Source organism: Artemia sp. Qi Xiang Cuo, chromosome 8 (genome assembly GCF_049724085.1).
Source record: "Artemia sp. Qi Xiang Cuo chromosome 8, ASM4972408v1, whole genome shotgun sequence".
In the NCBI taxonomy this organism is placed as follows: domain Eukaryota; kingdom Metazoa; phylum Arthropoda; class Branchiopoda; order Anostraca; family Artemiidae; genus Artemia; species Artemia sp. Qi Xiang Cuo.
Genome location: NC_142801.1, coordinates 18,816,541 through 18,841,045, shown reverse-complemented (window position 1 = coordinate 18,841,045; position 24,505 = coordinate 18,816,541). Strand labels below are relative to the sequence as shown.

At 34.2% G+C, this 24,505-nt stretch overlaps 1 protein-coding gene across 5 annotated transcripts in view; it reads right to left on the bottom strand.

The window, feature by feature from the left end:
- Positions 1-15,885, bottom strand: part of LOC148949214 (cationic amino acid transporter 3-like) — a 125,167-nt gene extending 109,282 nt beyond the window's left edge. For 2 of the 5 annotated variants that reach the window (XM_089093261.1, XM_089093260.1), the window contains exon 1: positions 15,682-15,879. The gene's annotated coding sequence lies outside the window, so the exon portion shown is untranslated. Of the gene's footprint in view, positions 1-9,084; positions 9,209-14,662; positions 14,702-15,681 lie in introns of those variants that run through there. The other 3 variants (XM_089093263.1, XM_089093264.1, XM_089093262.1) reach the window with 3 other exon arrangements.
- Between the last annotated feature and the right edge of the window lie 8,620 nt (positions 15,886-24,505).

Sequence of the window (24,505 nt, the reverse complement as noted above, 5' to 3'; positions counted from 1 at the left end):
ACCAAGCGTAGAGATTTTTCACATAAAAATGTGTTAAGGTTAAAAGAAGGGCTTGGTGATGTTGATTGGAGTCCTGTAATTGATGAGAAGGATCCGAACCAATCATTAGATAAATTTTATTATATTATGAATGAAAAGCTTGATCTTTTTTGCCCATATAAAAGCCCGAGAGGAAAGAAACTTACCCCAAAAAAACCTTGGATAAATGAATCACTTTTGAGATCTATTAATGAGAAAAATCGTTGATATAAAATTAGAATAAAATATCCCACGGAAATAAATATAACGCGTTTTAAAAATTATAAGAATATGCTGGTAAGGATCCTTAGAGTAAGTGAAAGACGTTATTATGAAAATTCTTTTCGAAATTCAGATTCCCCTAGAAAAACTTGGAGTTTGATTAAAGATAAAATTGGAAGAAATAAAAAGTTGTTACACCCTGAAGTGTTATTTGATATTAATGGTAAAGAATTTAGAGGACCACAAGCTGTTGCTAAGAAGTTTAGTGAATATTTTGCTAGTATTGGATCATCTGTTGTTTCAGGAGAAGTTGACCTTTCTTCCCCAAGGTCGCATAAAAAATATCTACCGCCCACTGAAGATACGAGCATATTTATGGCCCCTGTTACTTTTGCAGAATTTCAAAAGGTCATTAAGAATTTAAAAAATGGTAATTCATTGGGATATGATGAACTTTCAACTAATTTGCTAAAAAATATTGCAGGTGAAATTTTTGAACCATTGCTTCATATTTTAAATTTATGTATTTTCTCAGGTACATTTCCTAAAAGATGGAAAATTGCACGTGTAATACCATTGCATAAAAAAGGAGATAAATCTGATACAAATAATTATCGTCCTATTGCAATTTTATCACCATTGTCTAAAGTATTGGAAAAAATTTTAAAAGGAAGGATTACTAATTATCTAGATAAAATAAATTTTTTTACCAAACATCAGTTTGGATTTAGGGCAGGCCATTCGACGGAACAAACAGTTGCAGCTCTTGTATTAGAAATAAATGACTGCTTAGATAGTAATTATTATGTATCTACTGTTTTTTATGATGTTAAAAAAGCATTTGACACTTTAAACCATGAAATTCTTTTTGATAAAATGGAAAATTCCGGTATAAGAGGGAAAGGACTAGAAATAATAAGATCATACCTTTATGGACGTAAAATCGTGGTAGATATTGATGGACATTTGTCTAGTTTAAATGATCTTGAAGATATTGGTGTCCCACAAGGATCGGTATTAGGTCCGCTTTTATTTTTGATGTATATTAATGATCTCCCACGATGTTTGCAGGGAAATAATGGTCTTGCAATTTTATTTGCAGATGACACAGCTGTTTCTGTTAAAGCGAAGGATTCATCTACATTGATTCAAAATCTGTTTAACACTGTTAGTTCAGTTAATCGATGGTTTGTATCTAATTATTTAGTACCGAATTTTAAGAAGACTGAATTTATGGTTTTTGGTCATTCAAAACGTGCTACTAAAAAAATTTCATGTCAGGACCTTCAAGTTGGTGAGCATAAAATACGTAGAGTTCAATCATATCGTTATTTAGGAGTTTTTATTGATCCCCTTTTGTCATTTCAAACTCATATTGATCATTTAAGGGTGAAACTTTCGCAAAATATTGGGTCTATGTATCGTTTGCAACATGTTTTTCCATTTTCAATTTTAAAAATAATTTATCATTCTTTGATTGCTCCTTATTTAAATTATTGCACAATTATTTATTTAAATACTTTTTGGACGCATATAAAACCCCTACAGATCCTTCAAAATAAAGCAGTGAGAATACTTGGAAATTTTTTACATCGTCCATCAAAACTTAGAGATGCATCGGAAACTGAAACATTATTTCTTTTCTTGAATTTATTAGATCTGAAACATATAAGAGAACTTAATATATCAATATGGCATTTTAAAATACAAGATCCTAGTAGTTATTTTTATGAAAAATCTCTGTTGATTCTACCTACTCCTTCGGCTCTTAGGTGTTCTGGAACATATCGAATTCCCTTTGTTAATTGTGAAAGATCTAGATTTTCAATTAGATACCAAATACCATTTATTTCAAATAAATATAGGCTGAAAGATAGAATTCAAATTGAGTCATTTCGGCAAATATCAGTTCTAAGGAAGAAAATATTAAAATTATGTATTGACCTGTGATGGTGGAATAGAAATTTTTTATTATTATTATTTTTTTTTTTTTTTATATATTTGTTACCCATGTTGGGATAGCCTTCCATGCCCCACTTGTCCAGCGTTTGTTTTCTTTATGTTTGTTATGTTTTTTGTTTTTTTATTTAACCAGGTTTTTTTTTTATTTATCTATTTTGTTTTGATTAGAAAATGTTTTTTTTTTTTTTTTTTTTTTTTTTTTTTTTTTTTTTATTAATACACAATTTTACGAGCTTTGCTCTCTGTTGGGGGTATATGTTTTTTTGTTATGTTGATTTATTCAAATAAAATCTTCTTCTTCTTCTTCTTCCTACACAAGTATGGGTAAAAAAATGGCATAAGAGATGGTATTAAACCCACAAATGCAATTCATAAATACGCTGTAAGAGGCCACAGATGATAAGCGTAACAAGACGAGAGAAGGAATGAGTATGAGAAAAATGAGGCAATCTAGTCACTGCAAAGACGAAAAACAATGCAAATATTCAGTCATTCCCCGTGTAAAATGAAAAAAAGCGAAATAGAATGTACAGTCCACAAAGCAAAATAGAATGATGACTGATGGAAAGAAGAGGCTCGAAAGGATTTGACTCTTCGTTTTCCATGTTTATTTTTGGAGCTTGTTGTTTTTCGTTTTATAGACTTTTATTTGCTTTTTTTAATCTTGTTGAATTGAGGACAGTCAAAATGTTGTCATTTGTTTCTCTGGATGTAAATTTGCCTCGTTGTCATGCATTTTCTCGTTTTGTTGCTCAAGCATATGAGGCTCAACATGTGCCTCAACATTTCCCTCACATGTTGAGGCAAAAACAATCGGTAGGATACAACATTGTGATTGTTATTTACAGATTCGGATTTCATAGTTGAGGGCAAAGAGTATAATAAACTTGTATGGCAAGTGGAAATTAGCAATATTGTCGAAAAGCAAAATCACAAGGGTCATCTACCGTTTGGCGACCTTGTATAAGAAAAATCTACTGTAAATTTCTCAACAACATCTAGCGTTTGGGGATTTTGTTTAAGAAAAAGCTACTGCATGCTTTTTTTTTTCATGTAGACCTACTTGAAAATGCAGTAGAGGGAAAAGAAGGCAGAATTCTGCCACCAGTACTTATCATGGGCGCCCATAAGCTGAATTCCAGGGGGGGCAAACTTCGTCTAATTGCTACTTTTAATTCTATATAATAAAAATCTCAGAACAAAAATATAAAAATAAGGCAGCATCATTCAGCCAGGGGGGGGGGGGCAAGAGCCCCCCTGCCCCCCCCCCATATGGGCGCCCATGGTACTTATATCATTTTAAATTCAACTAACCTGCCAGAACTTTCCCAAGCTAGCCTAGATCTACTTTATGCAGACTAAATTTTGACTCCAAATAATTCTTGAAAATAAAAACACAGAGAAATCTCAGCATTAATCCTGCTGCACTGCAGATTAATCACATCAAATTTCCGATTTTTTTTTTATTTATTTTTCTTTTTAACGAAAACGTCAGACACTACACTGTAAATGGCGCTAATTGTTTTTAATCCCTATCTTCCAATGATTAATCGATGAAAATATAACTCTTACAAGTTCCCCAAAAGATTAATTTTAATTAATAAATTAAATTAACTAATTAATTCTCTTTGGCCGAGGACTACAATTTAAAACATGCAAAACCTATAGGATGGTCTGACTATTCGGTTCAATTAAAATTTCCGAAATAAATAATAGATTTTGGGCAATTGTGATTCCAAGAATAACCAAATCCATGGTCCTAAATACGAAAAGATCACACAATGAGTAGGAATAAGTATCAATATTATTTAGCGAAGCCCGAATTAGTTAAAAATTTAGTTTATATCGATTTTCATACATCAAACAACTTGGAAATTTAACATTAAGCCGTTCAAATGATGCATATTTCATGAGAAATATTTGCATTCTTTCTGCTAATAACTTGCAAATATAAACTTTTAAATATAGATTTGTAAATAAAATTATAAAATAACTGGTAAATAATACATGATATTACGATGAATAAACAGGAATGCAGGGACTTGACAATTAACTTCCTCTATCTTTTATGCTTTCTTCTTTTACATAAGTAGGTCGGTTTTGCCAAGGGGGCGCCCAATTTCCGCCACCCGGTGTAATCTCAGAGCGCCGCTTGTGCCACACAGTTTCGCAATGCTTGGCACGCACCCACTGGTGTACTTTATTTATGAAAGTAGACGACCCCTCGGATTTCACGTTAAATTCTAGGACAAAATTGTGCCAATTAGACAAAAACCTTGCATTTAAGATGATCAAATAGCTGCATTAAACAAATTCGAAAAGCAAATCTTTATTGCGTTTAATTACTTTAATTTCCTCATTTTACTTGTTTTGGAAACTAATGTGTTCCGTGATCATGCATAAATACAATAACTAAATATTTTTTTGTCCAAAACGTCCATTTGAAATCTATTTGAGCTGTGTTTCAAGGTTATTTCTTTAGGTTTGGGAAATTTTCGATATAGAGGCCACATCACTGTCTAGCCTCAACATAGAGATAGAAAAAAGAACAGAGGCCAGGTTCTCGTCAAGGACCTGAGGCCAAATCAAAATTTGGCTGTTGGAATTCACCGGTAACTTTTCAAGTTACTTTTTAGAACGGAGTTTTCAGTGGCATCAATTGAGGAGAGAGGAGAAGGCATTTGCCCCCTAGATGTTTTGCACCTCGTGAAATTTTCACGAGGTATTTTCATTGAAAAAATGACAGATTAATTCGCCCCCTCCCCTAGATTTTGAAAAAAATGACCCCTTTAAATTCACGAGAATTACTGCCACTGGGAGTTTTATTAATGAAACACTAAACTAGCGAGAATTTGGCATCCGGTGCACGTAGATGCCATTTCCACGTGCATTTACTTCAAAATTAGACGGTAATTTTTTGAGAGAGGTGGGCCACAGTTCTTGAAAAATCTGTTTTTGCATAAACATTCACATTCTCGCCCATTCCCCCTTTTTAAGGAACTTCCTGAGGACACTGCCTAGGCCCAATCCCATTCATTTCCTCTATAACCATGCATGCTGTGATTATAAATGGCTTTGATCAGGCGATTAGTGGGATAACTTTTAAAAATATGTTTCATGATAATTGGAAATAGCAGATTAACATTCAAGGGCATCAGTTTGGACTAATTGATTAAGAAATATCAAAATTGTCAGAAAGTGTGTTAGACTCTAATAGGTGTAGGTTATCAATAAGTTAACCGAATTTGCAATTCTGATTGTCATTATTCCTATTATATGGTACAACGAAGCATTTCTTAATAGTTGACCTTAATCTTTAATGTTTAATGTTTAGCATATATCTAATCCATTCTGGAGTTGAAAGATCCATTCTGGACGAAGAGAAATCGTATTCACCCTCCTTCCTCTTCGTTTAAAGAAAAGGTTCAAAAGTACCTAAATCTTCAGTGAACCAAAGAAAAAATGTTTTATATTATACTTTAAATCTTTACAAGACACTAGATATAGCAGTTTCCTTTAAAATAGACCCTTAAACAGCTCTCTATGATGTTCCAGTGCCCCGCTAGTTGTAAAAAAGGGGCATATCAGTCATGCAAAAAAGTGATTTTTTTTTGTTCAAGGTGGGGGCTGTAAGCTTGCTGTAAGAGGTTTTCGGCAATGGCAATTACGTACTTTTCATTTCGATTCGACGTCTTTTCCCAGGGGTTTTAGATTATTTATCGAAATTTTCATTGAATTTGTTTTCAAAATAACATTTTACTATGATCAACATAATAATTACAATTCCTAAATCATCTCCTAATGAAATATTTTAACTAGATAGTTTTTATTTAAATATTTTGAATTTTTGGTTACTATAGGCAGTGGTTCATTCCTTACTAGGTTACCCTTACTAGGGCAATCATTATATTTGTGTAACTTGTGATGAAAACACCTTACGGTCTTATGCCTCATTATCAAGTAAATGTATTGTATTCACTAGACATTCACTAGAATGTCAGGTTTGTAGAGTCATATTAGAATTTTTCCACGTGGCCCTAAACGAGTCATCCATGTCCTTTTCATATCAAAATTAAGTCTAATAATAGCTAGAATGCCTCAATATATTAAGGCCCACCTTCATTCGTCTGTTTATAATATAGAAAAAAAAATACAATCTAATAACTGCAATAACATAGAATTGTTGGCATAATGTATTATTTATTTTTTAGACCATGACAATTCGTGTAAGACTTGTCGTAGAAGGGCACTTCGCGTAGGAGCTGTGGTAGAAACTTCAAAAGGGCCTTATTCGATTGGAAATTAAAAGTTATAGTCCCCTTTTTAATAGTATGAAGTGATTGGAGGACAGCCAGCCCCCCCCCCCACCCATCATTTCCCAAACAAATTCATTCAAAATTTTGAGATAGTTCAGCGTAGTTGAAAGGTTTAGTAAGAATTATTTTTTTTAGGATGACATCCCCCCACAGCCCTCAGGGCAAGGGCTATAAGTTATACTACTTGTCCATTATTAACGTATAAGGTTTTTATGGAACGGGTAGTTGTATAAACTTCAAAGGGGAATCATTCGATTGGAAATCAGAAGTACAAGTGGCCTTTTTAAAAGTTAAGAGTGATCGGAGGTCAATTTCACCCAACCCCCACGTCCTCGTTTCCCCAAATGCACCCAACAGAGATTATGAGATAGCCATTTTATTCAAAATAGTCCAAATATCATATATCAAGCCATTCGGGGTTGAAACAAACCCTCGGAGCGTAAGGACAAGGGTTGTAAGTTATTCCACTGGGACATATTAGATTTTGTGGAAGGGATGGTCGTAAAAACTTTAGAGGAGACTAAATTGATCGAGAGTTGAATGTTCTAGTTTCATTTAGAAACAAAAGTGATGGAATTATGATATATTACCCGCCCCCTAACACCCTCTTTACCCCAAAACGCATTGAATGAAATTGTGATATACTAAATAGTCCAAGACCAGAACATAATTTATTGAAAAAAATACGAATGAATGTGCATTGCCAGTTTGATATACGTATGCTGATATTTATCCCATAAAGTCTTAATAATTTTGATTTATTAAAGTTAAAAGTAAAAACATTTAAAATGTATTACGTATATGAGAAGGTTGCCCTATCTTCAATGCCTCGCTCTTTACGCTAAAGTTTGAATTGTGTCCCAATTCTTTTAGAGCGACTCCTCAAACACAAGGGCCGTTTAATTAGAATAAAAAGCCTTTTTAAAAGTAAAAAAATATATTTTCCTTAGTTTTAAGACATACGTGTAAACAAGGTTTCACTGTATCTGGTACTTAAAAATGCTCTAATTTGCAAATCGAACGTAGACGACATCAGTCTCACTTGCAAAATGGCGTAAATCAGTCTTTCCTCCCCCTAACTACCCACCATCAGAAATTATGACAAAATGCTCCATGAATAATTTATGGTTCTGGCCTACTTAAAAAGAAGATTATCGCATGGACACGGATTCAGCAAATTAAAAGCTAATTACAGCAGCTCGTACAAACAAGACAAGAAGAACCTGCTTATGCCAGTCCACATAACGCAAAAACTCCACCAGTTTGCCTTCACACTTCAGCCTTTTGTTTAATATTAGTTTTGGCAAAAAACTCTTTGGCGAAGAAACATAAGAAATAGTACATTTTTACCGAACTTTTTAAAAGGTTCTTGTAAGAATTGATTTTGCCAGTAATTTTTCGGCATCCTCTCCAAAGCAATGTCTATTTTGTAGTACGAGCTTAGACTCTCGGCCCGGCATACCCATATTGTAGTTGTATTTAGTTTGTAAATAAAAGAACCCGAACCTATGCGTAAACTAAATGTGCTCGGGATTTTTTTTTTAGTTTGCCTCCATCTCCCTTCACTAGAATCTGATTACAGCATGAAAAAAACAGTTTCACACAGACCAAACGGAGAAAGCATGTTAGTGGAGATTTCTAGGACCGACTAAATGTGGCGCTAACTATGCCTAAGCATAAATAGTTAGGAGTTTGACTAATCAACCTCAAGTTGTTATTCCAAGTTCTTTGTATGCTTTTACTCCCAATAGTTATATCGCACGTAAATACATACAAGCAGTGCATCCCTGCACAGTTTGTGCATCGTCTAATATCACTTTCGATCCTTACGACAGAAAAAAAATTGAAGGGATTTGTGCTTAGTAAAAAGGAAATTTCTGACGAATAAATGAGGTTTCGAGCAATGAGAGACGCTTTTAGAAGGCAATCGTTAATGAAACATCAGCCTTGTCGATAACAGAGGCGGATCCAGGGGGCGAGCGCCCCCCTAGCGTCGTCTAAAGTAGTTTAATTTACTTAATTAACTCAAGTTTGCGTTAATTAATCTTGCGCCTGACGCAAGTTTATCGAATCAACCTATTTTGCGCCCCCATAAATTTGTTTTTATTGGATCAACCTATTCCCCCCCCCCCCCTAAAAAAATCCTGGATCCGCCCCTGGTCGATAAAGATAGTAGTCAAACTTTCGAGGTGGTACAGCGAGTAGCGTCAATTGGGGAGGGGGGACTTTTTGTGTGATTTGAGCTCAGTAGCGTCAACTCAGAAGGCCAGTGGGGGTTATGTGCCCCCTAGATTTTAAAAAATACATTTTGGGGGGACCTTTCCATTACAAATGCCTTTTTTTTATATTTTCATACAAATTTAGATTTGACCCCTAGATTTAAAAAAACAAACCCCCGCTAAAGTTTCGTGAATTGACACCTTTGTTGTAGCTCCATTATCACACTAATATCCCAGAATCAATTCTAGGCGCTTGAAATGTTAAAAGACAGTAACCTTGCGATGTCTTTGTTAACCAGTTGAAAAAAAAAACGATACAGAGAGGACGAATAACGAACAAAACTTACAGTATCAATTGTGTCACGCTTCTGCAATCCAATCAGAGGTAAAACTAAAACTGATCAGTAATAAACACTGGACTCCTATTCCAATACACAGATATTAAGATGATAACAATAGTGGGGATGTGACTGGTACTTAATAAATTTACATAGTAAATAAAGAGTTACAAATATGTATCTATGGTATGTAAACCGGTTATTTTAAATAGCTAGAAGCTGGTACTTCTAATTTGCATCCCAAATTCTAACTACAATCTACCAGAGTTGCCACCCCTAGTTATTTATCACTAATTTTAAGGATTTCTTTTTCTTGGCTACCATATTTTATTGTTATTTCTTTCTTTTTTTATCGTCAGCGATTTTTTTTTTTTACTAATGGTTTTGTCAAGAATCACGAATGATGGGAAAAGCGCATAATAGTTCCCGCCCCCTGAATCTTATAAAAGCCAGAGCGTGATTTGCGCTTCTTTATTGAAAGCGATTAAATAAAAAAAAACAAGTTTTTTTTAACAGAAAGTAAGGAGCGACATTAAAACTTAAAACGAACAGAAATTATTCCGTATATGAAAGGGGCTGTCCCTTCCTCAACGCCTCGCTCTTTACGCTGAAGTTTTTTTATTGCTTTAAAAAATAGTTGTGAGAAATAGTCAAACTATAGCGTAAGGAGCAAGGTGTTGAGGAAGGGACAGCCCCTTTCATATACAGAATAATTTCTGTTCGTTTTAAGTTTTAATGTCGCCCCTTACTTTCAGTTAAAATTTCTTTTTTTTATTTAATTTCTGAATTTTTTTCAATTAATGCAGGTTTTGATTTTGGCTCGCCGTACATGAATAATTAAAACGCAGTTTGCATATTAATTTTACTTTTTTTGGTTAAATAGCTTTCTCGAAAGTTGTTTAATTTTATTTATGAACGTTTTTATTAGTAATAAATATACGTAACTTACGAATTAACTTACGTAACAAACTTCTATATTCATATATTTTTAATACGTATATTAGGGGGTTCGCTCCCTAGTCAATACCTTGCTGTTTACGCTAAAGTTCGAATTTTGTTCCAATTCTTTAAAAATGACCGCTTAATCACAAAGGCCTTTAATCATAGGCAGCGCAATAGCGCTGCCTAAGTAAAGAACGATGTTGGCACAATGTATTATTTTTTTTTTTTTTTTTTTTTTTTGGTTTCTTGATCTTAGACCATGGCACTTCGTACCGAAGGAGCTTTCGTAAAATCTTGGAATAGGGCTCATTCGATTTGAAATCGGAACGGTTAGTGCCCTATTTAATATTCGAAAGTGATTGGAAGGCAACTAACACCCCTTCCATGCCCACCATTTCCCTAAACACATCCAATCAAAATTTTGAGATAGCCATGTTGTTCAGCATAGTTGATTTCAAGATAGAAATTATGCTTTTGAGGAGGACACTTCCCCAAAGCCCTCAGGGCAAGGGTTTTATGTTATGTCCTGGGGGCATATAAGAACGATGTTGGTACAATGTATTATTTATTTCCTTTAGACCAGGGCACTTTGTATCGAAAAAGTTGTCGTAGAAACTTCAAAAGGGGCTCATTCAATTGGAAATTGGAGTGGCTTGTGCCCTTTTTAATAGCCGAAAATGATCGGAGGGCAACTAACACCCCTTCCACGCCCACCATTTCCCGAAACACATCCTATCAAAATTTAAAGATAGCCATTTTGTTCAGCTTAGTTGATTTCCAGATAGAAATTATGTTTTCCAGGAGGACACTCCCCCACAGCCCTAAGGGGAAGGGTGGTAAGTTGTACCATGGGGGGCATATAATGTTTTTATAGGATGTGTTGCCGCAGAAACTTCAAACTAGGCTCGTTCAATTGGAAATTCGAAGGGCTAGTGCCATTTTTAATTGTCGAAATTGATTGGTGGGAAACGAACCCCCCCCCCCCCTCACGCCCACCTTTTCCCCAAACACATCCAATTGAAATATTGAGATAGCCATTTTGTTCAACGTAGTTGAAAGTTCTGAAAATTAGGTCTTTGAGAATGTCCCCCCCCCCAAATTCCTCAGGGCAAGGGTTGTAAGTTATGCCTGGGGGCATGTAATGTTTTTATAGAAAGCGTTGTCGTAAAAACTTCAAAAAGGGCTCATTCAATTGGAAATTAAAATGGCTAGTGCTCTTTTTAATAGTCGAAAGTGATTGGAAGGCAACTAACCCACCCCCCTTCCACGCCCACTATTTCCCCAAACACATCCAATCAAAATATCGAGATAGCCATTTTGTTCAACGTAGTTGAAAGTTCTGGAAATTATACCTTTGAGCAGGACACTCCCCCCACAGTCTTCAGGGCAAGGGTTATGAGTTGAGCCCTGCAAGCCCTTCAGGGCAAGGGTTATGAGGGGGCATATGAGGTTTTTATAGAAAGAGTTGTTGTAGAAACTTCAAAAAGGACTCATTTGATTTGAAATTGAAACGGGTAAAGGCCATTTTAATAGTCAAAAGTGATTGAAGAACAAGTAACCCCATTATCATGCCCATCATTTATCCAAACCCATCCAATCAATATTTTGATATAGCCTTTTTTCAACGTAGATGTAAGTTCTAGAAAATATTACTTTGATGATGACCACCCCTCCCCCTCAGACCCTGCAAGGCAAGGGTCACAAGTTGTACACTGGGGGAATATAAGGTTTTTATTGAAAGCTTTGTTGTGGAAACTTGAAAAAGGGTGCATTCGATTCGAAATTCAAAGGGCTAGTGCCCTTTTTAATAGTCGAAAGTGACTGGAGGACAACTAACCCCCCTCTCACGCCCACCCTTTCCCCAAACACATGCAATAAAAATTTTTAGATAGCCATTTTGTTCAACGTAGTTGAAAGTTTTGGAAATTAGGTCTTTAAGGATGAGAGGGCTAGTGCCCCTTTTAATTGTCGAAAGTGATTGGAAGGCTTGACATTTTTACAGTAAAGATCGATGTGGGTACAATGTATTTTTTTCTTTTTTTTAGACCAGGGCACTTTGTATCGAAGGAGTTGTCGTAGGAACTTAAAAAAGTGTTCATTTGATTGAAAATAGAAAGGATTAATGCCCTTTTTAATAGTCGAAAATGATTGGAGGGCAACTAGTCACCCTCCCACGCCCACCCTCCCATTTGCCCATTATGTTTAAAAACTAAATGTTGCCTTATGATTAAATCAAAATACACCGTGTTAATGCTAATTCCCAATAAGGCATCTCAGCAGTATCCCAAGAACGACTGAGGGCATTATCTTCAAACTTTCGGGGCTACTTCTGCTCTTAAGGCTTAACCAAATCAAAATAGCGTAAGTGTATCCAAGCTATCAAAAAAAGTAAACAGATTTTGACAAACAGAAAATATGACAAACTTGCCTCCTAGATATTGAAAAATACATCCCCTGATCCCCTCCCCTCATTTTTGTAAATTGACACCACTATAATCAACCAATAAATTTTGGTATTAGGAATATTGCCAGTTCCAAGCAAGTTTTGTTCAATCAAATCCATGAAACTTCAATTCTTTTTATTTTGGATTTGGGTATGTATTAATAGCTCAATCTCATTTGGTTCAAATTGCAGTTGCAGACCTTGAACCCTGTTTCTGTTTTGCAGTGATAGAGCTTATGTAGGTTGCATCAGCTAGTCAGGAGTACACCAAGGGATACTATCAAAACAAACACTAAATTCATGACCTGATTTATTCTGCTTCTCTGTGCAAGTTGCACTGATTACATAAAAAAAAATTACAACTTCCTTAGTTGTGTTCAATGTTTGTTAGATTTTTTTACATTTTACTAAAAACATTATGTACAAATTCCTGCAGGGCTACAATGAGGCCAAAAACAGGAAATAATGGTGTATTCCACTCATTAAAGCCTACAATAACCACACTTTACATGGTTTTCAAAATACATCCCTGACTGCTTATAGAAAAATATTTGTCAATTTTTACCAACCAATATTGTCTTCAAGTCTACCAACAATCTACTAATTTAATGCAAACTTTGCCCAATTTTAAACTAAGAGAAATGGACAATGCCTATAGATAAAGCATAAAATTTACAGGAGAGTGGAAAAACTGAAAAAATAAACACAGTTTGCATTTTTGTACTATTTCTGTAAAGCATTTGCAACCCAGTTTGCATAAAGCCTATGTCACACATTTGGATAAAATAAAACTACAAATGAGTACAGCAATAATAATTTATTGACACTACATTATAGTGTGCCTTGGGTTTAATTTGTTAGAGTGAGGCTACATTCATTTTTCAAGCACAATTTTTTAGGTAGACAAATCAGGATTAAAATTTAAGACATACATTTTTTTTTAATTAGTAAAGATGGAACCATTGCAAAAACAGCTTTCCTATCTGATTATAAATCTGACAAAAAAAATACAATGAAATAGTATTAGTAGGTAAAACCTATATATAAATTTATTTTGATTTTCAGATCAAGTTCTTATCATTTCAATTTTTTGCTTCTATAGCACATGTGTGGTGTTAAAATCAAATGAGAATATACACTCCATTCATATAAAAGTTTCTTGGTTTCTATCAAAAGAAATGACAAAACCATTGTCAGATTTTCAGGAAGGCTTATTGCCAGGGTGGTTGCCTCTGTAGTGGCATCAATTCATGAAAATATTGCAGGAGGGGGGGGTGTATTTTTTTTCAAAATCTAGGTTGTGGTAAATGTGTTGTTTGTTAAACTTTTCAACAAAAATACCACAACAGGCATTTTCAATGAGAATACCTCCCAAAAAAAAGGGATTTATCAAATTCAAGGGGGCAAAAATATAGGATGGTGCAAGCCCCCACCCCCTCCTCCTCTCCACTGTGCCTCAGGCTTGTAAACATTTGCAAGTAAATTTTCCTTGCAATGTTTAGGTCTGGTATCTCTGTTTTATATGCATGCACTATATTGAACATAGGCTCCTTTTTTTGCTGTTTTAGGGGTAAAATTTTACTTTAGCTACTTTTGGCTATATTGGAAAGGGGTTACGTTAGCAAAATGAAACTGTCAGTGATGGGTCTAAAGGCCAAAGTATGTCCTGACAAGGTATTTTGAAGTACCTACCTCCACTCCTCCCTCTCCCTTGAGGGTCCTGACCTTTGATGACCTTTAAAAATCTGTGTGTTATAAAAGTGAAACGTTGCAAAACAGATCTTCTGCTTAAATGAAGTACAACAAAATTGTTTTCAGCTTCACAACTTTTCTCGGTCCTAATTTATAAGGTTTTAAAGATATGCAAATGCAATTCCTAAATTTTGAGAAAACAAAAATTGAAATGGCTTAAAATTCTACTAAAATAACAGGAATTGCTTATCAGAACTAAAGCCAGAGCTTATCATAATAAATTATTATAAGCAATTCAAATAACAGGAACTGATTATCAGAACTAAAGCCAGAGAAAAAGAAACTCATAACTGAAAATTAATGTAAAATGTTATTTTGTCAAAATTTCAATAGGTATTGGCACTCACTTCCACTATGTCTTGTCCATAGGGGCAAAAAAAAAACATTGATATGGCTTAAAATTCTACTCAAATAACAGGAATTGCATTATCCATGCCTACTGGATCATACCAATCAAGTTGTAGTGATTTTGTTTGTAATGTAATTGTGCTGGTTGGACACACTTAAGCATGTTGACATTTCAAAATTAGATTTTATTACATGACATCTACTTTTCTTGTGTTTTTTCTAACAAACATAATTAATTTCTTGCCTAAAATTAACCTAAAACTAAAAGGAAGAAGATGAAGTCTTAATGTTCTATATTGCAAATAGTATTTTACAATGGCTGGTTAAATACTCTTTAATAGGTCTAATGAAAATCTAATGAGTTTAAACAGGACAAAAAGGATCAACAAGTTCATTTCTAGAAGAATTTTTTTTTAATTCTCTTATCAATTCAGTTTTAGGTCAATGTAGGCAAATTTCAGGACCCTCTAGAGGGAGAAGGAGTGGAGGTAGGTACTTCAAAATACCTTCCATGGACATACTTTGGTAAAGTTCTACGAAATCATATTATTGAGTTATGAATAAAGTGAATGCATCATTCAATGCCTTTTTTTGTGCTGATTATGAACAAAATAAGCATTTCTTTCGGAAATAGATTTCATCCCCCCCCCCCTATATAGTCTATAGCTAACCTAACCCTGAATTGACATATATAGGGGGGGGGCTGAAATTCATTTGATTTCGTAGAACTTTACCCATACTTTAGCCTGTAAACCCATCCCTAAAATTTTCATTTTCCTAATCTAACTAAAGTAGCTAAAGTAGAATCTTACCCTGAAAATTAAGGTAAAATTTTGTTTTGTCAAAATCTCAATAGGTATACACCTGTCAAGTTAGCAAATTTCTAAGATTTAGAAATCAGAAGAGGGCTAACATGGAAGCTTGGCAATAGCCTACCCTTCCTAGAGTATGTTTCTGGCACTGGATTCATTATGGCCATGGCCCACTGAAAGTTCTATTTTCCTAACCTAACCCCTTTTCAAGATGGCAAAAAGTAGATAAACTAGGATTTCACCAAAAGTAGCTAAACTATAATATTATCATTCTAAAGGGACCTACTCCAAATTTAGCCTATTCCTTACCTTGCTTTTCTAAAGTTTGAGTTCATAAACACAATATGTTGCTGTTGATTAACAAGGCTTCTAGCAAAATTTTTCTTTAGTGTTTTAAAAGAAATCAAGCAAAAAATTGATGATTTTCTACTTTGCCTAATGGATCATAACAATCAAGTTGTAGGACTAGAGATTTTGTTTGGTGCTGCTTGGACACGCTTTCGCATGTTGACGTTTCAAAATTAGATCTTATAAAGCCCCACCTAATTTTCTTATGCTTCATCAACCAACCGAAATTACTTTCTTGTCTAAAATTAACCTAAAACTAAAAGGAAGAAGATGCAGTCTTAATGGTCCATATTGCAAATAGTAATTGCAATAGCTGGTTAAATAGTCTTTAATAACGAAAATGCAATGAGTTTAAACATAAAAAAAGGATCAACAAGTACATTTTTAGAAGAAGTATTTTTTTTTTTTATTCTCTTATCATTTCAGTTTTAGGTCAATTTTATCCACTAAAGAAGTTTTTAATGCGTCTCACCGTGCTATGGGATAAAAATTTTTTTTAAAGGTTTTTAATTCTTTAATCTCAATTAATTTCATTGTGGCAAACTTTTAGGTTATTAGACATACTCAGACTACAGAGGCAACGCTATAGCGTTGCCTATAGTAAAGGCCAAACTGCTTCAACGTTTTATTATTTATTTTTTTTTTTTCTCCAGATGCACTTTATATGTCAGGGTCGTCGTAAAAACTTCAAAGAGGGCTCATTAGATTGGAAATAGATATTTCCTGTGCCAGTGTAAATAGTAAAAAGAGATTGTTGGACAACTAGCCCCCCCCCCACGTCCCTCATTTCGTCCAAGCACTTCACGCACCCTATGCAGTCCGACATGCTGTTCATCGTAGTTGATTTTCAGATAGAAAATATATTTTTGAGGAGGACACCCCCCCACAACCCTCAGGGCAAGGGTTTTAAGTTATGCCCTGGGGGCATATAAGGTTTTTATAGAAGGCGTTGTCGTAGAAACTTCAAAAGAGGCTCATTCGATTGGAAATTAAAGAGCTAGTGCCCTTTTTAATAGTCGAAAATGATTGGAGGGCAACTTGCCCCCCCCCCCCCCACGCCCATCATTCCCCCAAATACATCCAATCAAAATTTTGAGAAAGCCATTTTGTTCAGCGTAGTTGATTTCCAAATAGAAAATATATTTTTGAGGAGGACACTCCCCCACAACCCTCGGGGCAAGGGTTTTCAGTTATGCCCTGGGGGCATATAAGGTTTTCATAGAAGGCGTTGTCGTAGAAACTTCCAAACAGGCTCATTTGATTGGAAATTAAATGGCTAGTGCCCTTTTTAATAGTCGAAAGTGATTGGAGGGCAACTAGCCCCTCCCCTCCCACGCCCATCATTACCCCAAACACATCCAATCAAAATTTTGAGATAGCCATTTGGTTCAGTGAAGGTGATGTCTAGATAGAAAATATGTTTTTGAGGAGGACACTCCCTCACAGCCTTCAGGGCACGGGTTTTAAGATATGCCCTTGGGGCATATAAGGTTTTTATAGAAGGCGTTGTCGTAGAAACTTCAAAAAAGGCTCATTCAATTGGAAATTCAAAGGGATAGTGCCCTTTTTAAGAGTAGAAAGTGATTGGAGGGCAACTAGCCCCCCCACGCCCATTAGTTCCCCAAACGCCTTCAATCAAAAGTTTGATATAGCCATTTTGTTCAGCGTAGTCGATTTTCACATAGGAATAATGTTTTTTAAGAGAAAACTCCCCCACAACCCTCAGAGCAAGGGTTTTAAGTTATGCCCTGGGGGCATATAAGGTTTTTATAGAAGGCGTTGTCATAAAAACTTCAAAAAAGGCTCATTCGATTGGAAATTTAAAGGGATAGTGCCCTTTTTAATAGTCAAAAGTGATTGGAGGTCAACTAGCCCTCCCCCCCGCTACGCCCATCATTCCCCCAAACACATCCAATCAAAATTTTGAGATAGCCATTTTGTTCAGCGTAGTTGATTTCCACATAGAAAATATGTTTTTGAGGAGGACAATCCCCCACAACCCTGAAGGCACGGGTTTCAATGTATGCCATGGGGGCAAATAAGCTTTCTATAGATGGTGATGTCTTAGAAATTTTAAAAAAGGTTCAGTTGATCGTAAATTTTGAGGGTTAGTGCCCTTTTCAGTAGTTGAAAGAGGTTTGAGGACAACTGACCCCCCTCTCACGCTAACCTTTTCCCCAAATGCATCCAATCAAAATTTTAAGACAGGCATTTTATTAAACATAGTTTTAAGATCTGGAAATTAGGCCTTTGAGGATTACATCTCCCCCAAAGCCCTCAGGGCAAGGTTGTAATTTAAGGATTCTCCAAATCCTTCATGTTATTTCTTATGGAAGGGACGCTCCCATAAACTTTAGAAAGGGCTCATTTGATTGAAAATTGAAAGTTCTTGTTCATTTTTTAAGAGTCAAAAGAGATTGAAGGGCAACTAGCCCGTCTCCCTCCTCCACGCCCTAAATGCATCAGATAAAAATTTTGAGATAGACATTTTGTTAAAATAGTTCAAAGTTCTGATAACAAAAAACTCCGGTGTCGACGCAGCCCACCAGGGCCCAGGGGTAGGCGTTGTAAGTCATACCCTGGGGCATAACTTAATAAGGGGGGTTTATAACTTATGGGAAGGGGTTTTGTATGGGAAGAACACCTAGGAAATTCATTATAATTATCCAATTATAAGGTTAAAATACATACTCTGTGATAGATGCAAAATTGCTTTGGCACACAAATTCCTATTAAGGTCAATTCCAAACAGTCGTGATCCCTTTGTGTCATCAAGTGAAATGGTCTAAACTCCCTTATTGGGGCTATGTTTTCAATCCATTCATTGTTGTCAATCGCTGTCCACAAGTTATTCAAGCTGTCTATTGTTCATATATAAGGTTTTTATCAAAGAGGTAATCGTATAGACTTTGAAAAAAGTTTCATTCGATTTAAATTGAAGGTTCTAGATCCGTTTTTTAAAGTCAAGAATAATCGGAGAGTAAGCAACCCCCCCTCCCCCTGCCATAAAAAATTGAAACTTTTTTCAATAAAAAACGAAAAAAAATTAATTAAAAAAAAACTTTAAGAAAAATATGTTTTTCAAAGAAATTCTAAGCACTTTTTAAACTTAACATTAGGATATACAAATAACTGTAAAATTACAAGCACAAAACGACCAGAAATTACTATTAAAGAATAAATGAAACCCAAAACGAACATAAATTAAATAAACAATCATTGCAAAAAACATACAACATGTAATAATATAAATGAATAAATAGATCTTAAAGCGAGTAATGCTTAGATTGAATATGAAAATCAAGCTTAAAACGAAAACAAATATTTTGCTATTAAAGTATAAATGAAACTTAAAACGAAAAGAAATTAAATAAACAATCAATGCGAACAAACGTACAATATATATTAATGTAAATGAATAAATAAATCTTAAAACGAGTGAAAGTTAAATTGAACATGCAAATCAAGTTTAAATCGAATAAAAATAACTACAGACAGGAGTTTGGGTATCGTCTCACTACAGAAGCCTAAAACATACTGCGTCATTGGCGCTTTACTGAAAACGAATTATATTACAAATGTTTTCTTTTGTACTTAATATTGAAAATAAATTTTAAAATTACAGTAAAATTTTGAGCTGATGAGCTTTTAGCAATTAATATCATTATGCATCAAATATTCAGTTTAATTTATTAGTTCTTTTCAAGATTGGTCAAGACAAATATAGTTTCACTACAAGCAAAATTTGGATACTGCCCCCTCCTTTAACAGTAAAAACCTAAAGCCTTCTGCGTCCTTGGTTCTTCACTGAAAACGAATTACTCGTATATTACAAATTTATTATTTTCCAGTTCTTACAGCATTGAAAATGAAAATAAAAATTACAGTGAAAAAAAATCTTGAACTGATGGATCTTTCAACAATTAATATCATTATATATCTAATATTCAATTTGATTATATTTATACTTTCCAAGACTGTTCAAGACTCATATAGTTTTGCCATTTTTTTTAACTCTGCCATTTTTTGTAACTAATCGTGTTAGTTTGTTATGAAAACATTCTATGGCTTCTAGGCATTTCTATTTGAGCGAAAAACTGCACCTCAAGCTTTGTGGAACATGCATTTTCTTGCATGAAACACCAAAATATGATAAAATGTCAAGTTTCGGAGTGTTCCACCACTCGCAAGCAAGTGCCATTGGTATTTTTGAATCCGCTTGGTCAATTTAGGGGGTGGAGGGTAGGCTAATTCTCGTAGGCTAATTCCGTCGTGGTATGGTTCACATTTTCAACACCTGGCGTCCGGATTATCATATAATCTACCAAGCATACAACTACCCCAAATCAGTATCAATAAATAAATGAAACCCAAAACGAACAAATATTGAAGTAAATATTAGAGTCAAACTCAAAACGAGCATAAATTAATGTGAGTAGGGTTCAAAACCCCCATGCTTTCTAAAAGCCAGAATATAATTTGTACTTTACTGAAAAATAATTCAAATGAGTTTACTGAAAAAAATGTGCATTGTCAATTTTATATACATATGCTGATATTTATTCCCTAAAATATTAATCAAGTTTTGATTTTTTAAATTTACAAAAGTAAAAATATTTCAAGGAATTGTTTTCAGGAAAGGGCCAGTGATGCAGTAGGTTTTAGGCTTCTGCAGTGAGACGATACCCAAACTCTTGTTTGTAGTTATTTTTATTCGATTAAAACTTGATTTACATATTCAATTTAAGTTTCACTCGTTTTAAGATTTATTTATTCATTTACGTTAATATATATTGTATGTTTGTTAGCATTGATTATTTATTTAATTTCTGTTCGTTTTAAGCTTCATTTATACTTTAATAGCAAAATATTTGTTTTCGTTTTAATCTTAATTTTCATGTTCAATTTAAGCATTACTCACTTTAAAATCTATTTATTCATTTAGATAAGTTTCTGTTTTATGTTTTTTTCTACGATTTTTTATTTAATTTCTTTTTATTTTGGATTTCACTTATTCTTTAATAGTAATTTCTGGTCGTTTTGAGTTTGAATTTTAAAATGTATTTTGTATCTCCTGAGCTTAATTTTAAAATGGCCTTTAATTTTCTTTGAAAAACTTATTTTTCGGAAAGTTTTTTTTTAATTAATACCAGAAAAAGAGAGTCCCAATTAACAAAATTGTTTAAGTGTCATTCTCTCCCTCACCCACCCACCAGACCTCCAAAATAATTTCTATCCACACCACCACTTCTTCTATCTTGACATTAATTAATTTCTCTTCATTTTTGGGATCCTTTTCCTCATGGAGGAGTAAATTACAGTTTATCATCCTAATGGCGAGATAGGCTACTTTGAGATTTACAGGACTCTATTATGTTTAATTTTATTGAGTTTGGCCTTTCGCAAACCCTCTCTTATCATTATTATTGTTACTATTTATTGTAAAACCCACTATTTATTATCTAATTTTGGTTATTTCTGAATAAAAAGACTGGATTTCAATTTTTGGTTGCACCATCTTGCTATTTTTGGTCTATATTACGGTCGCTGATCCTAGTAAGTGTTAGAACTTTTATGTTGTTACAAAAACAAAAAAAAACGAGAATTCGTTTATCATTTTAGCATCCTATCTCTAAGTAATTATTGTTAACAGAGAAAATATCAATTTCAATGATTTCTCACCAATGGTCGTTTGTCATTCTCAGTGAATTATTAATCACCAACTGCAATTTACTGCATTCAAAAGTTTTACAAATTTTCAAACAAACCATAAAAATTACGCTTAGCGTTTAATTTCACAGTTTTTTCGGTGTCATCCCTTATATAATCATCTCTTATATAATTATATGATCATCCCTTATATAATGTGCCGTTAATCAGAAACGGCACAGGAAGGTTTCACATGCACTTGAGTAACTTATGTTAACAAGAATTTAACAAGATGATAAAACAGAATTTAAGAGGATCATTAGTACAATAGCAAAGTTAAATGAAAGAAGTAAAGCAAGAAGTAAGTAATGGGTCTGCACTAACATTAATTTCTTGCAATTTAGAACTCATTATAAACTATATGAAATTAAGAATGAAATATTTGTATATATATATACATTTTTTATACATCTCGTTAAAAAAAAAAAAAAAAAGAAGAGAGACATGGGTGGAACATAAGCAATACACACGGAACTAAACATCTTACGAAAGTGTGGGTTTCCTCTGAAGGTGAAGCTATCGTTGGGAATCAGCAGATTGGTAATGTTTGAATTTCTACAGAAGAAAAGTACTGTCATATTATTCCTTATTTATTTTTATGGTTCATCATGGCAGCACTCGCAAAAATGGGACACTGCCCTGATAACTTCATAATTTTGAAACAACCAATACAAAAAATCTTGGCAAATTGTGGTTTTTAGATATGAATAAACCTAAGATGGGTTCAAAGGGCATAAAATATTTTTATTTTGGTGCCCTTAGTAATTTGAGGCATTACATTCTCTAAAGATTCAAAGTAATTCACCAAACAGTATTAGACACTATTCCAGAGGAAAAAATCAGCTTAGCAAAGTTCGGAGGGTATAAAACTAAGCTTCGTTGAAATTGGAGATAAAAGTTAGGGACAGTCTCCAGAAGTCTGACTCTAGTTGTCCTGGCCCAGAATCTTTCAGATAAGACATATTCATTTTTTTTGGCAGCATTAACGGAGATGATTTTTGTTTTATTATATTAGCCCCTTTAGGTAAAATTGTCTTCGTTAATTGATCATTCCCTATAATATATTAAAGTTTTTAATTTTCATGTTTCCTTAATTGTATAATCTGTTTTCTTAAAATTGTTAAATAGTTAATTATAAAATCAAGATCTAGTGCAATGGGATAGTCTTAGGATACCAGTTTGACTGACCGTGTATCAAATACTGACCTGAACGAATAATGTGATTCGATCCCACTGTCTAGGGCTATAATGAAAGAAATGTTAAGATGACTAGGCCAAATTTTACGAATGAAGGGTGATAGATTATCAATTATTGTGCTTTTTGGCCATCTATCAGGCGCCAAAGGAACAACAGATTGTCCCGGAACGGGCTAGGAAGAGGTCACAAGGAAGGATTTAAAGGTAATTGGAAGTACAGGAGTGGGGGTGAAGAGTATAGCTTTGAATAAATTGGGGTGGAAGAGCTTGTGTAGCTGTGTTGGCGTCAGGCTCTCCTTCTTCGGAGAGCCAATCTAGTTACCCTTAATGAAAGGAGAGCAAAAATTTCCATGCGCTTCGCTAGCAATGCTCTTCATAACCCTCGGATAACTGCCCTTTTCCCTGGTCAATATTCATCCCTTCGCCCCCGCCTCCCGCGTTCTGCTTTTGAAAAAAATCCCCCACCTTGTTCTAGCTTTGTCTTTTGGTCTCATATCTAATTTTTGTTTTTGCTTTAATTATTTTATTCCCTTTTAATTTTACGAGTTCTTTTTTTCGTTTTGACATTTTGCCGATTCGGCATTGACCTTTTAATTTTTGAGCTGTAATTGTTTTTGATATTTATATGTTGTTGATATTGACCATTTTATAATGTTTTCGTTCTTGTTTTTTTTTTTTTCATTTTGTTTATTGACACTTAAGTTCGCACAAGCCCATTTGGGCTTATGCATTGAGTAGTTAGTAGTAGTAGTAATTTTAACTGATTTTGATTATTCAAATACCAATGCTTGATTCAATGAATCTTTCAAATAACCTAATATCCTTTTTTCTCTAAGTTTTTACGCAAAATAAAAAGTCGATTAGAAACTTCTCATTATTGAATTGAAATACCAACTTTACTTCAGGGTTATTTTGTTTGATTAATGTTATTACGTTTGGGTTCAATATGTCTCTTGGACGCACGACCATTGTTTTCGTAGCATCTACATGGATAGAAATACAAAAATACACAATAGTCAACACCTTTGAATAAGGAAAAACATGTACTCAATTTACCAAAAGAATTTTTGAACTGCGTAACTATTTTTTGGGCAAATTTGCCACAAAGTATTTACAATTTTTCTGCTTTAGGACCGCCCTGAACGACTCAATTAAATTAAATTTAAGTTAGACCTTTTCATGAAGAACTTTAGTAGGTATCTTTCCTTTCCTCTAATTTTTCGGGGATTCTCCGTATTTTCCCAAAAGAATATTGAGATCCCCAAAAACTAACGTTCGCAACTGCACAAAATATTAATAACCGATTTTGATTAACGTTAATTTCTAAGAAGATTTCGCGGAACCCCGAGAAGGTTTCGCAAAATCCCTACCGAGATATCCAATTTGGACACGCAATTCAAAGCTCATCAATAGTCTTCAGATAGCAGATCCTACTATAGCCGTTGCTAAACTTATGGAGAAACAGAACCAAAAAGATTTCAAGACATGCTTGAAGCCGACTTCTTCAACTCTAGTTATATTGTCATAGTTGTATAGTGAGATCTTGCATTTTTTCTATTTGTATTGCTCCGCCATTTTCTTTTTGTAAGAAGGCAAGTTTTCAATAAATAATAATAATAAAGTACTTGTATGATATAATGCCGACCACTCAAGTTGTTCATTCATTGACGCATTGTAAAACCAGCTTTTTTCGTTAGTCTCTTTCAGCTTATCCTGAGACAAGACAAAGAGAAGTGACAGAATAGATGGAAAATGGGCAATATATTTGAACATTAGGGGTTGGGGTAAAGTATTTGGACAGTATGAAGTTAGAACAATTCTTACTACATAATATGCAAATACGTTAATATATATTGTATGTTTGTTAGCATTGATTATT